The sequence below is a fragment of the Schistocerca gregaria genome, chromosome 2, assembly GCF_023897955.1.
Source record: "Schistocerca gregaria isolate iqSchGreg1 chromosome 2, iqSchGreg1.2, whole genome shotgun sequence".
Classification (NCBI taxonomy): domain Eukaryota; kingdom Metazoa; phylum Arthropoda; class Insecta; order Orthoptera; family Acrididae; genus Schistocerca; species Schistocerca gregaria.
Window position 1 is genome coordinate 393,930,374 of NC_064921.1, and position 12,991 is coordinate 393,943,364.

Sequence of the window (12,991 nt, forward strand, 5' to 3'; positions counted from 1 at the left end):
AATATAAATACTTATTTCAGGCCTGAAAGGCATATATGTCTGTTGTTTGCTATTGTTATTATCACAGACATTTTCCTGGACATCTAAAAAAAAATTTTTACGGAATCTAATGACTCGCCCATTCATACACTTCACTCGACTATATAATACATAAATATATTTGGAAATATAATTACCTTTGCTTCAAAAGCGAATGTGTTGAAGATTTTTGCCTTTCATGGCTCAGATTTAGCAACGATATTGTGGATTTGCCTTCTTCTGTGTTGAGGAACAGTTTTATTGCTTTTGACGATTTGCTGTCACGACTGTGTGGTTATCCCTTAAAATACAGATGCAGTGGCGTATTTGGTACGTTAAGTAATGTTTGTACTATATTCCATATAGGTTTCCTAAGCCTCACATTCCCTTGTTTGGCTGATAGTGTAGCAAACATACCTCCACTTTGTTTAGTAGATAAATGAGGTCATTCCACAAAACTACAGGTCTTCTGGTGTTTACTAGCAATTTTTTGTTATTAAGAAAACGTAACTATTTACTAATTAACTGTACATTACAAGAAAATAATAAATAAACTGTCATGTGATGAACCGTTCCGTACTCCTCAGAATTCTTATGAAACTAAAGAATGACGAATGAGGTGTTATTTTTTAGTTATTGGCCATTTTTATGGCACCAAATACACTCCCTATTGTAAAGAAGTTATTACAAATCGATATAATCGATGGTATTCGTACCCCAACGGTATTATGTTCAGGAGTGTCCCTTGCTGGCTGTTTGGGGCACTGCCGTTGTTGTGGGTAACAAAAAACGAGACGAAATATCGCGACTATTATGTTAGACTGTGCATTATTTGTCTTTGTCCCGACGCTCACAACACCTATGCTCTGCCTTTTGATTCTCTTTTGTTTTTCAGAATCTGCATTTTAGAAGTTATGCCTAGCCCAGCGACTAATGCCACAGCGCCGCTGGAAACCTTGAACCTATCTCAGTAGACACTCGTTCTGTGACCTGGGAGGAGAGTGGGAACACGAGCTTGATTGACACTTGTTTTTATCAGTTACGATCGAGATAGTAACGTGAAATACGATCTATATCAAAGTAATGAGGTTACATAGGAAAACTTGGCAGAGGTCAGCGTACAAGCTACTATTAAAGCCAAAATTTTTAGCTTTATTTGCCCATTGTGCTTGGCACACGTGCTATGACTAATTTGATATCACAGGGATTCTTTCAAGAACAGAAACAACATGAACGTATACCCACAATGTCATTGCAAAATTACAAGGTACAAACTGCCACCGATCAGGAATCGAAAGAAGTCAAAATACAAGCTTAATTCCTGTCCAATTAGGACAGTATTCTGTACAATGCAGTTTTATGATAGTAGAGAAATTAGTAGCTGATTGTTTAATTGGTATGGATACATTTAGCACATAGCAAATACAAATTGATATAGAAAAGGCCCAATGATGTTTCACTGTAAATAACCAATTATTTGCAATAGATCTAATCTGGGGAAGTATTGATAGACGTTAGACTGAAGTTACGACTTAGATGTCCAATTGGTAAATCCCATAGTCATGTTTGTACACACATACAATAACGAACAATCAGCAGCAGAAGAGGTGAACGTCGACACAATAAACACAAAGGTAAGTGAATCAAAGTGCTTGTCTCAAGAGTAGCAAGCAGAACTTAAGGAACTGATACTTACTTATATACATGTATTTGAGAAGAAGACCATATATCATTAAGGATATTGCGAACAAAATGGGTGTATATCCTCAGGAAACTTTTCCTTCTACATCGTACACTATCCCATGGACAAAGAGGGAAACAGTAAGAAAAGCGATTAACAGGAGGCTGAATGGGGCGCAATACAACCATCATTTTCCCCTTACTGAAGGCCTATTTTGGCCATGAGTAATCTAGATGGCAAGGTGTGCTTGGGTCATCGGCGCACGTAACATCAATAAGATTATTGTACCAGTTTGAACTTGTCCAGACAATTTAGAGGAAAAGCTTAGAAAATTCCATGATGCTAAATTTCTTACTATAATCGATCTCTGGTCCTCATATTGACAAATACAAAGTCACAAATATACCGCCTTCCTATGTGGGGACAGAAGCTTCGAATTTCAGGTATTACCATTTGTATTGAACGTAAGTGCAGGTGTATTTATCTCAGCTCTGGACAAAGTGCTAGGGCCCTAACTTTTGAATAAGTTGACAGTATATGGGGATGTCATTTTAGTCTCCTATGACTCAAAACAAGAGGCAATTGAGGGCATGCTTAGGCTTAGTCTCATTTTTCAGGAAATTCATCCCTAACCAACTTATGAACAGTGATACTTTACTCAAGCTTCTCCGGAAAAACACACTTTGGTTATGGGACAAGCAATGTCAAACTGATTTCGAGAACATGAAGCAAGTCTTATTAATGCTAATATTTTATTTCAACCAGACATGAAGAAGGATTTTTGTTTAAGCACTGACACGTTTCCTCAAGGTCTGGGTGCATGCCTTTTTCAAATGGTAGAAGAAGAGGGAAAACTCATCTTTAAAGTAATTACCTTCACCAGCTGCATCATATTCAGTTATGGAGTTGGAGGGTTTGAGGTACTTTGGTCCTTCAAAAAGTTTGAATATTTCCTTTGGAGTAAACACACAAAGGTGTACTGTGACCACCAGTCCCTGTCGTTTTTGCTAACTGGTAAGTTGCTACACTGACAGCTCGCCAGATGGTGTATGTATATTCAGGAATTTGTTTTGAAATAGTGTACATAAAAGGAAATCAGAACATAATAGCTGATGCTCTTTCTCGATTACCACTAGGCTTAGAGGAACTTAACGATCTTTTACAGCAGGAAGGTGAAATAAGAGCTATGTTGATGTTAAACAAAACACTCTGACCATACAATGTCCACATGTGTAGACACATGGAGCAGCAAGAAGACAGTGATGAAAAGTTTAAAGGGTTTTTCACTATTCACAGAGGTGTTCTGTTCCATAAGAATCATCCTGAACAAGAACAATAGTTTGTGTGTTTTTGCAGAGTAATATGTGGATGATTTTATCGTATATATATATACTTGGAAACATTACAGCACTGAAAAATGCACTGACAAAATAGGTAAATAATGTTATTTCCCCAAATGTACACGAAGAGTACTACAGGTGGTAAGAAAGTGTATTGTCTGCCAGAAGCAAAACATTCTAACACCTGGAAACAGATTGAACTACATCCCATTGTTGCTAAAAAAAACTCCAGAAAAGTTATGATTGGATGTGGCTGGACCCTATCCCACAGGTAAGAGCTGTATGATATGTTCACAAAATATGAAAAATCGCATGCTTTACAGAACACTACAGCCAGTTCAATTATAAGGCGAATCAAAGAGGATTATTTTGAAAGAGTAGGAAAACCAGCAGTCATGTTAACAGATAATGGCTCATATTTTGTTGGATGTAAATGGAAAGAGTTTGCAGATTCAAACAAAATCAAACACATTTTAGTATCCAAATTTCATACTGAGGCATCCCCCATAGAAAGAGTGTTTAAGGAATTTAACAGGTTCCTGAGTACCTATATACGACGTAAGTATACCAAGTGGACTGAATATGTCACCCCTTTCTTACGAGTTGTTAACAACCTTCCCAATACATCAACTGGATTTACACCAAATGAGCTGATGTTCAATTGCAAACAAGTAGACGAGTGAGAGAAACCTTTAACCAAGACAGTGATACCGGAATTATCAATAGACGATAAAATACGTCAAGCAGTAATCAACCTTGAAATCTGGGCTACATATAGGGAAGTAACTTATGAAATAAAGCTGAAATGTACAACACAGTTTTATACAGGATAAAAGGTGTTACTCAGAACGCATCCCAAATGCACAAAAATTGCAAAACTGAACCGTTAGTGGCAACTTCTATAAAATTCCCAAATCCCCTCCACTGCTGCATACAGATTGGTACGCATGAACACAGGTAAAGACAAGTGACTTTACCCACACAAAGACTTGAAAATGTTTATATCTTGAAGAAGGGCTGTATACCCTAAAGATGTATATATGTGTAATAATATTAGATTTAGGATAATGGAAAGTCACATTCCAGAGTTTATGTTGTTAGTTGTTAAGGGAAACTTTTGTTTGTGATTTTTTTCTTATATGTCAAATGCACAAGCAATAAGGTAAGTAGTTGTAACAAGAAAGAATCTCTGCCTGTAGACGACGACACTCTAAATGCAATGCTTCGCCTTGTGTGTACCCCAGTTGTAAACAAACAAATGAACTTTTGAAATACACGATAGCGTGCATTGCAATACACAACTTGCTGTGACGCTAGTGGTCTCAGAGCGATGCAGCACATGCGCATTAGGAGCAAGCTATTCAACAAACCACAAGTGCGTGCACACCAGACAGGCACAACTGGAAGTGTTGGACCGCCCAAAACAAGCAAACCTGATGAGCTACAGCCTGCACGAGTATTTGTAAAGCCTATTGAATAAACAAAGACACAGAAAATTAAGACAGAGTTTATACTACAACTACAACTGTCTACACAACACACACACAAAGATAAGCTAAGGTATTACATTCATAGGAAAGGGACGCTAAGCTACGAGATATTTACTTAAGGTCCGCTAGTATATACATTATATCTATATATGAACAATATTTACAAATTTAAATATTGAAAGTGTATGCACGAATTATTCTTGATGGAGGAGAAAATTCTTGCTGCAGATAACCAAGCGAATACAGTATAAGTGGCAAACTGAATAAGTTGTCGCACCACGCCTCTAATACACTTTATCTTTTAGGTTTAGAAAGTGAGCAGAGACGCACACGTTAAGTTCTGTGATGGCATGACTATGCACTGAAGTGAATGAATACATGGTTGAAAGTATGAAGAGGTACTAGTAGCCATCGAGCCACTATACACTTATGTATGAAGATTTAGTTTTAAGTTAGTGTTAAGGTTTTTTTTCTTCCAGGGAACGATGCATTGACACGCCGTAAAGTGAAGAAAGATAAATGCTTTTAGAATGTTTGATACCATATAAACTTAAGAATAGGATAAGTATAGGATAAGTATGAATGTGATAGTGTGAAAGTATGTGAAGAAAAAGCAGGTGCAGTACGTCACATATCACTATTCTCAACTAAGGCTGAGTACTACTAAATAATCAAGGAGTGGAAACGTAGCTAATGTGAGTATCAACTACCCATGACAGCACCAGAAACCTTACTTACATCGAAATTTTTATGCACGTTTGTTACTTATGTAAACATCGTTTTACACTCATTGTACATAACATATTGTATTGATGACCCAACTCCGTAAACCTCAGCATATGAAGTAGTTATCTTTTATACAATGGATGTAACAAGTAAATACTGAGCTGCACTTTCAAACACTGAATAAGTATTTGATACGATTGGTATCGTCAGATTTGGGTTGTATTTACAAACAACAAACTATTTTGAATCTTCCTGGCAGATTAAAACTGTGTGCTGAACCGAGACTCGAACTCGGGACCTTTGCCTTTCACGGGCAAATGCTCTACCAACTGAACTACCCAAGCATGACTCACGCCCCGTCCTCACAGCTTTACTTCTACCAGTATATTGTCTGCTACCTTTCAAATTTTACAGAAGCTGTCCTGTGAACCTTGCAGAACTAGCACTCCTGAAAGAAAGGACATAGCGGAGACATGGCTTAGCCACAGCCTGGGGGATGTTTCCAGAATGAGATTTTCACTCTGCAGCGGAGTGTGCGCTGATATGAAACTTCGTGTAAGATTAAAACTGTGTGCCGGGCCGAGACTCGAACTCGGGACCTTTGCCTTTCGTGGGCAAGTGCTCTACCAAGTGAACTACCCAAGCACGACTCACGCCCCGTCCTCACAGCTTTACTTCTACCAGTATATTATCTCCTACCTTCCAAACTTTACAGAAGCTCTCCTGCAGGAGACGAGATACTGGTAGAAGTAAAGTTGTGAGGACGGGGTGTGAGTTGTGCTTGGGTAGATCAGTTGGTAGAGCACTTGCCCGCCAAAGGTAAAGGTTCCGAGTTCGAGGCTCGGTCCGGCACACATTTTTAATCTGCCAGGAAGTTTCAAATCAGCGCACACTCCGCTGCAGAGTGAAAATCTCATTCAACAAAACTATTTTGTTCTTAGGCTCACAGTTAAGTCTATTAATGAGATGTGACTGAGCACATAAATGCCTTTAGATGGAATTTCCTCAACCATGTAGTGTGTAGACCCTTCCTGGAGAATGCTAGAGAGGCAAGGCCGTGCCTCACTATCTGAGAAGATTGTGGTATCTATTATAGATATACTGTATATAAGTGACGATATTGGCATGTCAGCAAATGAATGGGATAAGTGTATTTTGTAATTGTATTTGTATTTTATTATGTTATATGTACAGTGTGTGGAAAGGGTTCTACAGAAACTTTATGTAATGCAAATGTATGAAAGACTCTCAAAAACACAGTGCAAAAACGTACGAAACCTGGCTGCAAAGCGTTAAGTGTCATGTGTTAAAACAATGCTTGGGTGTGTGCGTGGTAAACTAAAAAAGGCAATATCTAGAGTAACATGAATTTTCTGTTCTCAACAACGTCGGAAAAGCAGCACAGAACTTACCTTGTTGACGGATGTCGGATGTATGACTGGTCTCGCCACTGAATAAGTCAGAGTGACGAAGTGAAACAAATTCCTCGGGCCACTACTATGGAAATCAGTTGTCACCCCATTGAAGATTTCACAAAGGATCACATCGCTCAATACGATCTTCACATATTTGTGCAGTGAAAGCTACTGTAAATGTACGACACGGACACTCATATTGAACAGCTGAGTGCGAACTCTGACAATAATGGACGATGGGGCGCGTGCACATGCTTCGCAACCTAAACCCTGTGCAGATGGTAACGTAATTCAATGGTACTATGCGGTTACAGCAAGCACTTCGTTAGGAGAGAAATCTTATATATGTATGTATTAAAAGAAGCAGACATGCCCATATAAATTGGTAACTATTCAGGATAACACTAATGGCCGAAAATAAAGCCTATGCTCATACTGGCCAGGATTACCAACCCTCAAAAAGGGAAATAAGCTCAGACACTGTGCACTTCCTTATGACGTCAGTACACAGTGGGGGCAATTGTACTGAATCATATTACTTTTCGTTCTTTTCTTTTCTAATATATAAGCTATATGTAAACTGAATGGGTTATACACCCTACCAAAGGTAAATTAAAAGATTGTTTTGTGGCAAGAATAATGTTTTGATTCACTGTTAAATATCCGTATGAAACAAAATAAAAAATAAGCTCTTCAGTTTATTAATTCCTGTATCTTCACCCTTTTGTTTTGGTAAGTGGCAGCATACTGACATATGCCTTATCCGTCATACCATCATTGTTAAAAATGTGTCTTTCAACCACACATTAAAAGTGTTATAAAAAGTTATAACAAAAGCAAAATTTATTCGCATATTTATGACGTCCATTCCTATCTGTTTATCATTCACTCGCTACCGAGATCCTGCATCAAGAGGTTTGGAGCAGACAAGAAGAATTTATGCGATATCCTGGAGGAACGATCCTTTATTGACATTGTCAAAATCAATACTAAACACAATGGAATTAATGTGAAGCAGTATGTAATACAAATTATGGGACCATGAGTATATTGATACTGGAGGTATGTTGATATTTGTAGCAGTTAGAGTTCACCCAGGATTGTGTACAGATTCATACATTACCTTCAAATTTCTTTCAACTATTCTTTCCAACCAATTTTTCAACTATTCAAGCAATTATTAATCAATTCCCAACCTTACCCCACACTGTACCTATTCAGCCTGTGACATGTCCCAGGATAGCATTGGTGTCATTCTGTCTCGTTTGAACTGATATGGCACCGAGCAACCTATTGCTTAAGCCTTGAAGATACTTGACACTGCACAGTGTAATTATTCATAGATATAAAAGGAGGCCCTAGCTATTAATATTGGAGTTTAAAGAATTCAAGCCATTGGTTTCTTTATCTGGCTCTCATTCGAAGCTGCTGTAAAAGAATGCCGACCAATTGCAGCTCTTTCTCATTAACTATTTCTATGAATTTCATCATTGCACTACCTCCAAGCATGCCAATGTTGATACACTGTAGCAACTACCTGTGGAATTTGATCCAGAGTTTGATTGTCAGGAAGATCTCATGTTCACGTTGGATGATGCTTTGCAGTAAACCCTGTCGGGTTTTCCTTGACAGCACAAGAAGTCATAGGCTGCTTACCTGCTTTTCTGGAAAATCCTTTCAACTGTCGATTGGGTTTGCTGAAATCCATCTCTTCAGGTATCGATCAGACATGGCCTACATTTTTCTCCTATGTGATTGTCTCAATGGAATCCAAGAGGACCTCATACTTTCCACAGAGGAGCAATTCTGTAGAGTTCTCCTTCCACCAGTACTGTGTCCTCGCATATTCCTGTTGCTACATGTTTCACACAGGGTAAAACTCATATGAAGACACTGGCACAACATCATACCTACTGGCTGGCAATCGATCGTAACATCAAACATCTGGTGTGGACTTCTGGGGTCTGTGCACATAAGCTGGCTGCACCACCACACCAGTTTCCTTCTTGTCCTGTCGCAGAGCACCCTTGGGACAGGATGCATTTCGGTTTCACCAGTCCATTTCTAGATAGTGTGTGATTGAGGGCGACAACTACACTGTCCAGTTTCCCAAGCTATCCTCCACATTGTGAACTGTCATTGTTCAGGAATTTTGGATATTTTTGCCACTTAGAGATCCCCCAGGACACCTGTGTCCAAGAAAAGTAGTTAATTTGCATCAATGTAGTTTGAGGAATTTCGTTTTCACAATAGTATCCAGCATGTTACTATTGCCTGTTTCAACTGTCTTCTAACTCGGAGTTTGAGCATTTCATGCACGTATTTCATAACCAAACGAAAAGTCCAAGTCTGCTTTGTACCGTGACAATCCATTGTCGAGTTTACTGGCCACATACTGGGTAACACTAGTGAGAAGTTCCAGTTTGGCAGAACATTTGCACAGGTGTTAGCTGTGGGGTCTCCTGGGTTTGCTGCAGCCTCTGTCACATGCCACTGCATTTATGTGGAGTGCTGCATTTAATTCATGGGTCTGCTGTTGGGGCCTAGTCACTCAGAGGGCAGCAGGGGTGGCTGCTGGGCGTCATGGTGGGCCACAATGGTCGGCAGTTTTAGATGGTGGATATTTGCAGGGAACAGTTGATCTGTCATGCGAGTCAGCTGCACCTGCATGTTGTTGAGACATCACCACAGTGGTCTTCTAAACAGCAAGAGTGGTCACAACATTGTTATGGATGAGGTCTCCCACTTGTAGTGGCGTACTTCCCCCCATTTCTTCCCCCTCCACGCCCTTTGCTGGCCTCCCATTGCCTGCAGCCTCAGCTTCCAATGAAATTCGCACCTTTGTCTGCCAATATGGAGTCGATGGATTTTGATCTGCCCTCTTCCTCCTCCATTTGCTCCTCCTCCTCACCAGTGGAGGTGACCTTGTTCCACTGCTGCCAGTGGACTCCCACTGACACAGCATCTGAGCCCTTCCACCTTTCCAGGGAAGCCTGTAGCACCAGCGTTACCTCCTTCATTGGTCAGTCCATTGCTGGTTTCTCCAGGGGCCTCTCTGGTTCTGCGCCAGTGGTCACAGCCCCAGTCTGGTAATTTTCTGACCTATGTGTCCTTTTCTGGGAGGAGGGACTTAGTACCCCTGCCAGCACACATCACACTGGAGGCAGATGCACTGGAATGTGTAGTGTAGCAGGGTAGTGCAGAAACTTGCCATGGAGGGTGCAAATGACATTTAGTATGGGCTGACCAGTTGGCAGGGGTGCTTACGTGTAGGCAGCAGTGAACCAAGCAAGGCAGTGCTTACCACAGGTTCAGTCACTGCAGACCTCGCCGTGTGCTTCGAGTTGTGAGTTGTTGCTGAGTGCTTAGCCGTTAGCTGTCTGCACCAGCCATGTGCTGAGCCATTTCTATGGCTGTCTCTACGTGGGTAAGAAATATCTGTTTTCCATAGATTAGCTTGCACAGCTAGTTCCTTTTCCTCATGGGTTTCTGTTTCCCCATGAAGTATCCATGCTCTGTAGTGTAGTGCCACTGTCACGCCTGTGCAGATACTAAACAAGTGATAAATGTTTGTAGATTAGCCTGATTATGGTGGGTATGTGTCATGCTGTATCACACTTTAGGATTTGGCTGAAGGAGAGTTGGGAGGTAACACCAAAAAAATCATTGATAGTTATTATTATGCGAAGACAAGTTCCACATTGTCTGACTAGTATGAAGATTGGTGGAATACATATCCCAATCAGGCTAAGGTTCTAGGCAGAGTAGCCTGGAGACTTCACATAAATGATGATTCTTCTAAGATAGAAAAAAGATGAATGCACAGAGATGTGTGGCTAGCACATAGTGAGGAGCATACCCAAAATCTTTGCTCAACATATATAGGAGTCTTTTGAGATCAATCTTGGATTATGAATGCATATTTTATCTTGATGAGGAAAGAAATTCGATATGGAAGCTGGACACACTTCAGCATCACTGTCTCCGAATACGCATTGGGTCCATTCTGTCCACACCTAGGAATACTCTCCTTGTTGAGCACCAGAAGGGTAAAGCTTGTGAAAAAATTCAAATTGATACATATCACTAATCAATGACCTAATGAAATATTGGCCAGATACCGGAAAATGTAACGGTTTCTCTGGAAACAGAAGAAGCCACTGTTTATGAAATCTCTTGAATGATTCACTTTGTTTGAAAATAGAATAGAGAAATACGATATCTTACAAGGCTTCTCAGCCACATTCGGCTACCAGTCCTAAGAACAAAATGCACTAATCTTTGATGAGATCATACAGTACAAACAGTTTCCAAAGTTGAAGACTGATATCACTATTTTGCTCAATACTATTTTCCTCAATTCTACGAAAATATGTACAGATGGATCAAAGAGCACTGACAGTGATAAAGTAGGATGCACAACATACAGCCCTGTAGAAAATTATGAAGCCCTACATTCTTTACCTTAGATGGCAACATGAAAGGCAACACAGTTAGGGAAACAATAAAATACAGCAGATCTTGCACAAAAAGTAATATGGTGATATGAACCTCACAAAACCAAGCAGCAAAATGAATATCGGCTCTACGAGATGCTGCAGACATTTTGAAAGCACTCAAAAGCTGATATTAGTTTTGATCACCATATTTATTAATTTTATTACCATTCTCAGAGTCTGTACAAGAGAAATACACAAAAAAGGTATGAGTGAAGAAACATTGGTAGAATTATAACAGAAGAAGCAGACTGTCAGGGAAAAACAAAGATAAAATTACATAAGATGCACGTCATAAAAACTGGAGGAAGCCATAACTCAGTAAAACAGGTGTAAAACAAACATATGTAAAACCAACTGGATCTGTCAAGCATGGACACAGAGTTCTGGTCTATCTTGCAATGACATTTCAGTGGAAACTGAATGTTTGCTTCTTTCTTATTGTGGTGTACATAATTAAGTCATTACTAAAAAGCTGTTACAAATGAGCAGGCAGGAATAGTAATACCTTTCTTATGGATTGCAGAGCACAGTAGAATCTTCCACATCAAACAGCAGACAGCTAAGGGAAGTGAGTAATAAACCTAGGCGAAATCCTGTATGGCAGATTTTCTTGTAAAGAAACGCTGAACGTAATCCAAGAAAAAGCGAGAAACGAATCGCAGACACTATGGGATTCGACAAAGATATCAAAAGGAGTACAACATGGCCAGTTGTTAGATAAAGTACTTTACGATTAACGATTGCTATGTATGTACTCTTATTCATGGAAAATTCCCGACCCAACTTTGGTGAATAGGATTAATGGAATCTCTGTTATATGATTTATGCAACAAAGAAGACGATAGGAATCATCTACTATTCTCATGTACCAGCTACAAGACACAAGAAAAATCTTTTATCAACCCGTTGGTTAAAAGTGCATACACACTAGGCCAATGAATACCAATGAACGACAGCCAACTGCTTCGCTGGCCAAGATTTTCTTAGTATGTAAGGGCTGCAAATCGGAGCCAATGAAGCGGTTCACTTTGGTTGCATTTCTGTCTGCTGACAATAAGATCAAAGCGTTGATGGTTGATTGAAATTGGCATCCCTCTTCTGATAAGGACGCTACGTCCAATGTTCGTTGGTTCAGAAGCAATTTGGTGTGTCTCTAGAACAGGTGTATATTTAAGTTTTTCTGGGCAGCCACAAGTCACTCTCAGTATATTTTATTGACTGGCTTCACTTTTTAACTTAACAAGAGCATCATCAGAACCTCTGGAATTTACAGTTTAAAATACAGTGGTTGGATTAAAGTTCAAAACTAGTCAATAAAATACACTGAGTGTGACTTGTAGATGTACTTCAAAAATTAGTTTCAACAGTCGCTGTTTCCCCTGCAGGCTATGCATCCTCTCAATATGGGTGTGCATTTACTGTGTTTAAAAATAATGGAGTATACAGTGGAATATGGAGAGTGCATTAAAGCTGACACGAGTTTCATCGTGAATGGAAATGTTTATGGGGCCCTAAGAACTATGATTATGAAAACGAAGTGAAAAGACTGTGTGCTTTGGGGGAAATATGTCAGTAAGTAGAAAGTGACGAGCAGGATGTGGAGAAGAAAATGGTGTCTTTATTGATACCTTTTCGCCGCGAATGACACAGAGAAACAAACAAAATCGGGAATGACAATTAACCTTCTTCTGGATGCACAGCTCTTTTAAAAGAAATGTCACATTTGGAAATTTTAGGACCTACACAATTCAGTAATAACTCGAGATCTGGAGCTTTCATTGGGAAAGAAGTTATGAAATAGTTCATATTCTAATTCAGCTTT